Here is a 5567-nt window from a genome sequence, read left to right as displayed (position 1 = left end):
TTTTTTTTTCTTTGTTGCACATGTTTCTGAGACATTCAGGTTGTTCAGATAAAGGAATGTTTATCCCCCAGCTCTGATCTCCATATGGGAACAGTAATGGGTATACCATAGGTTCAAGGTTTGGATCCAATACACTTATTATTTCAGTTTTATTTTGTTTGATTTTCCACGTTGCGGCAGTGTATTATGAGATCTCGATGTAAAGGAGGTTCACCTTCTGTGTTTTGGAAAATGTAAGCTACCTCATTGGCTCGTGGTGCATTATATCGCCTGGGATCATGTTTTCGATCTTGGACAATGGCCATAGAGATTCTTGGTGTTTCTATTCTTAGTCTTTGTGCTTCTGCTATACTTTCATTCTCTACTTCATACAGCATTTACATGCGTCTGCAAAGGATTTTCAGATGCCATAAAGTTGCTTAATTCTGGTCATTAATGTCTCATGGATGTGTGCATTTGATTTGATTTGTAGTCTTGGAACAGATGCTTCATCTGGATCTAGAATATATAGTTGTGCAAATTGTCTTTGTTTGTCTTTGTCCGGATGGAGGTGATGCTGTTCTATGGTAAATAGTACCATTGATTCTAAAGCAGTAAGGGCCATATCCAGGTGGTGCTGAAATATTAGCTCCCATAGATGCAAAGGCTAAGGGAACTATTAATGGAGCGAATGTTTTCAAAGAAATTTTTTGAATGTTGATGTTCCCTGGAGAGAAGGTGTTTTATAATTCATTAGATCTAATAGGTGGAAGATGTACTTTTTCCCTTACTACAGCACTTTGTAAATAATTTGTCAGAAGGCGTTTCATTCTTAACATATTTTGCTTTGCAAAATATACATGTAGCATTCATAGGCCCACAATTATAGTATAGAGTGTTGTTCTCATTTACACTGTCTGTTATTGCAAGTCCTGTGTTTGAAGTGTTTGAATGTGTTTGTGACAGTTGTTTTGGTAATCTTTATGTAGTAAAGTGGTAGTTTTTCCTTTCCTGGGTGTTTGTGATATTGAGCAGGGTTGTTCCTTGTTTTTAAGGCTGCACGTCTTTTTCGTTGTGCTTCTGTTTTTTTTTGTTGACGGTTAGCCTTTTTCTCATCATTTTGTGTTGTATTATTTGTTGACATAGGACATTTTGCTTGTACTGGGTTGTTCAGTTGGACATGCATTTTTCTCCTTGTTATGTAGACCTGTTTTTTTTTTTTTTTTTAAAGCTGCACGTCTTTTTCGTTGTGCTTCTGTTTTTTTTGTTGACGGTTAGCCTTTTTCTCATCATTTCGTGTTGTATTATTGTTGACATAGACATTTGCTTGTACTGGGTTGTTCAGTTGGACATGCATTTTTCTCCTTGTTATGTAGAGCCTGTTTTTTTTTTTTTTTTTAAAGCTGCACGTCTTTTCGTGTGCTTCTGTTTTTTTTGTTGACGGTTAGCCTTTTTCTCATCATTTCGTGTTGTATTATTTGTTGTCATAGATATTTTGCTTGTACTGGGTTGTTCAGTTGGACATGCATTTTTCTCCTTGTTATGTAGAGCTCTTATTTTTTTGTTTTTAAAGCTGCACGTCTTTTTCGTTGTGCTTCTGTTTTTTTTTTGTTGACGGTTAGCCTTTCCTCATCATTTCGTGTTGTATTATTTGTTGTCATAGACATTTTGCTTGTACTGGGTTGTTCAGTTGGACATGCATTTTTCTCCTTGTTATGTAGAGCTGTTTTTTTTTTGTTTTTTAAAGCTGCACGTCTTTTCGTTGTGCTTCTCTTTTTTTTTGTTGACGGTTTAGCCTTTTCCTCATCAGTTCGTGTTGTATTATTTGGTGTCATAGACATTTTGCTTGTACGTGGTTGTTCAGTTGGACATGCATTTTTCTCCTTGTTATGTAGAAGCTGTTTTTTTTTTGTTTTTTAAAGCTGCACGTCTTTTTCGTTGTGCTTCTCTTTTTTTTGTTGACGGTTAGCCTTTCTCTCATCTTTCGTGTGTATTATATTGTTGTCATAGACATTTTGCTTGTACTTGGTTGTTTCAGTTGGACAGGCATTTTTCTCCTTGTTATGTAGAGCTGTTTTTTTTTTTTTTTTTAAAGCTGCACGTCTTTTTCGTTGTGCTTCTGCTCTTTTTTGTTTACATTGTTCCCGTTGTTCAGGTTAGTTTTGTTGTTATTTTTATTTTGTAACTTTTCCTTGCAGTTGCTTTAATTTTTTTCTCATCTTCAGTTAGAGCTGTACGTCTTCTTTTTTGTGCTTCAATTTTGTTTCGTTTACGTGCTGCAACTTCCTCTGGTTTTTGGTTTTCATTTTTTATTTTTCTACTCCTTTTCTTTGTATTGTCTTGCTTCTTTTGTTCTGGGTGTTCATCCTCATGCAGTGGTGTATAGGTTTTGCATTGTGGTTCTGCTGTTTGTTGATGTTGTAGCTGCTGTTCATCTGTTGCTGTGGTTATTTTTTTCATGCACAGGTTTGTTTTCATTGTTATCTGTTTGGTTTTTTTTTTTTTTGTGCTTTCTTAAATGTATGTTCTGCATCCTGTTGAGCAGGTGGTGGTTTTTTTGATGGTTGTCATCTGCTTGTAGAGTAGAACTGGTACTGTCTGTGTTTTTTGTATCCATATTGTGTGACTATGTTGTATGGTACTGTGTGCGTTTTAGAGTGTGTGTGAGAGACAATTTTGATTGCGAGATGCTCACTTTTTTTATGAGAGATAGAAACTGTTTGTGTGTCAGAGACTGAGTGATTGAGTCAGTGAGTGTGAAAGACACAGTGACCAATCTGTTAGGTTTTGGTGTTTCTGGTTTTTGTTTTTTTTGTAAACCACTGTCTTATCTGTGAGCTGTATTTCTGGTTGACACGACAACTGAAATTGTAGTCTCTGTGGATTTCTTTATTTGGCAGTATCCTGTTAGTTATTTGTGTGGCCAGTGTTCTGAAAGGAATGAAAGGGGAAACATATAAGTTATTATATTAAGCCATTTTTTTTTTAAAGTCAATTTTTAGGACACAGTATCTATTTGAGTGATATAAAATGTGTGAGAGTATGTGTAACACAGTGAGTCACTATGTGTAATACACTGAGTGAGTATGTGTGAGTCAGACACTGATTATATATGATACACTGAAGATTTGACAAAGATAGTGAGTATCTCTGAGATTGACTGTGAGAGTGTGTGAAATAGACAGATAGACATTGTGTTTGAGACAGTGTATAAACATTAGCAATTTGCAGGTCACATATTTTTTTTTAAATTTCCCTAAGGTATCAATATGTGTGTTGTTCTGTTGTGTCCTGCACATGCCACCATCAAGTGCCATACCTGGTAGTACATCTCCATTTTCTGATTCTGCATGTCAGTGTAGTAAGGTGTTCGACGTGTTTCCTGTGAAGTTGTACATTTGTTGGCTCCCTGGTTTGGTCTCTATTTGCTGTTCTGCATGAAAAGATGCATGGATTTGTGAAATTATCATGCAATCACAGTTATATATGTAATTGAAACTTTATGATACTAAAGTATGACAGTAACAGAATGTGAGTTTGTGTATCACAGATAGTGTGTGTGTCTGTGTGATGGGGAGGAAGTTGTTTAGGGCTTAGAGAGTGGTCTGTGTTTTGTGTGGGGTCTGGTGTTTGTAAGAGTAGTGTTAGTACTTTATTTTTTGGTGTAGTATGTGGGGTAAGGTGAGCTGTAATGAGTGTATCAAAAGTAGGGGGACACAGCATTGCTGGTGGGGTTATGGAGTCACTACTTAAGCTTGTGATTGAGAGAGAGAGAGAGAAAAGAAGAGAGAGAGAGGGCGAGAGAGAGAGAAAGAGACAGACAGAGAGAGGAACAGAGAGAGGACAGAGAGAAAGAGAGAGACAGAGAGAGAGAGACAGAGAAGAGAGATTGTCTATTTATGTAGATCCTGCATTAGTGTTTGACTTTTACACAGCATTTAGAATCTGAATCAGTGTGTTTGTGACTCAGAGAGTGTGATAGTGTTGTTAGTTACGTATGAGAAAGGGTTTTTTTTTGTTGTTAAATATGTTACTTATCATATGATTGAATTATGTATTCTAGTAAAGTGTTTTGACAAAATATATGTGTGAGTGTTAGTTTTGTGAGACAGTTACTATATGTCGTACAGAGAGTATGTGACAGACATAGTATCAGAGACTGTAAAGATTGTGAAGTTGTAGGTCACAGTTTTAGTGATAAGTTTTATTTCCCCCAACAGATCTGTTTGCATCAATGATTATTTCCCCTTCTGTCCTCTCCAGCTCTCACTACTAAGCTCCATACCTGGTGGTAGATTGTTTAAGGCCAGTTGATGTCCATATTGTACTTCACAGTGTCAGTGTAGTGAGGTTTGTTTTCTGTGACCTTGCACATTTGGTGGCTCCGTGGTTGTCTTCTATATCTTGTGTTCTGAAAGAAATGAAGCACTTAGTTCTGAAATTATCACGTAATGGTAGTTATACATGAATTTGAAAGTGTATTAATCAGAAGTATGACAGTGACAGAATTAGAGTATGTGTGACAGAGTTAGTGAGTGTGTGTATGTAGTCTCATCTACAACAGTCCTGGCATGACCATGAGGCAGCAGGAGATGACTCATAGTGTTTCAGTTTCATGCTGTTTCCTTGTTGAAGTTTGCTCATGCTCGTTGTTTAGTCTTGTGATGCTTTTTGATTTTTCCTGTAAAGTTACAAATTGAACAATTTAACAAAGCATTCATTTTGTTGTGTGCTATATTAAATAATTAATTTTAGTGTCATACGGAACAGTCCTTCCATAACCCACAGCCAGCAGAAGGTAGTTCATTCTATTTCATTCACATGCCGTTCACTGTGTGAAGTTTGCTGATGCTGCTTGTGTTCCCTTCTGCTGCGCTGCCATTGCTGTAGTAAAGGAAGTAAACTTAAAGAATTAAATTAAGCCTTCATATGCATAGTTGTGGTAGAAAAGACCCCCATCAATTTTGTTGTTGTTTGTATTAATCAATGTATATAAATGATATATTACCAACTCACCTGAAAATGTGCAGTGGAACTCTGAATGAAGATGGTGAAAGTGCAACCTGTGGCTCAACCGGCTCCTGAAAGGAGGAGTAGCCAGAGGCAAGGAACGGAGTCTGCATAAAACTGTCCGACGAACATGCAGAGAAGGACACTGCATTGGAAAGAGAGGGGGCATGTAAAACAGAAGTACGAATTGGAATAATTTAATGCTGCCCCCTTGACAACGGTGGCATTGCCGCCCTGTCAGACATTATGACATATACAACTGACACAGCCAAGACCACATACAGAGGAGGGGAGTAGAGTTATTCAGAGAGGGAGGGAGTAGGAGGCAGAGAGAGAGGATGGGAGTAGGGCAGGGGAGAGAGGACAGTTGATGGACATGTTGGCAACGGCAAAGTATACAGCAGGGTTTGTAAACATGACGGCAGAGGTTAGGGAAAGGTCAGGGTTGTATTTCTTATTGTACATATATATTTTTTTGTTTTTGTGTATAGGTGGGAGGGTAGGGAAAGATGAGGATTGTTGGACATGGTTGGAGGGCAGGAGAGAAAGGAGTGGAGGAGGGCTGGGGAGAGAGGACA

At 37.6% G+C, this 5567-nt stretch overlaps 1 long non-coding RNA gene across 1 annotated transcript; it reads right to left on the bottom strand.

Annotated features, from left to right (window-relative positions):
- Positions 1-2597: 2597 nt before the first annotated feature.
- On the bottom strand, positions 2598-4383 carry LOC115459398. The gene is made up of 3 exons (XR_003940264.1): positions 4265-4383; positions 3299-3412; positions 2598-2910 (listed from the first exon to the last, which is right to left on the bottom strand). It is a non-coding gene; the product is annotated as an uncharacterized LOC115459398 (long non-coding RNA).
- Between the last annotated feature and the right edge of the window lie 1184 nt (positions 4384-5567).

The sequence above is a fragment of the Microcaecilia unicolor genome, unplaced genomic scaffold (genome assembly GCF_901765095.1).
Source record: "Microcaecilia unicolor unplaced genomic scaffold, aMicUni1.1, whole genome shotgun sequence".
Lineage (NCBI taxonomy): Eukaryota > Metazoa > Chordata > Amphibia > Gymnophiona > Siphonopidae > Microcaecilia > Microcaecilia unicolor.
Note: the sequence above shows the minus strand (reverse complement) of the source record. Positions and strands in the feature narration are given on the sequence as shown.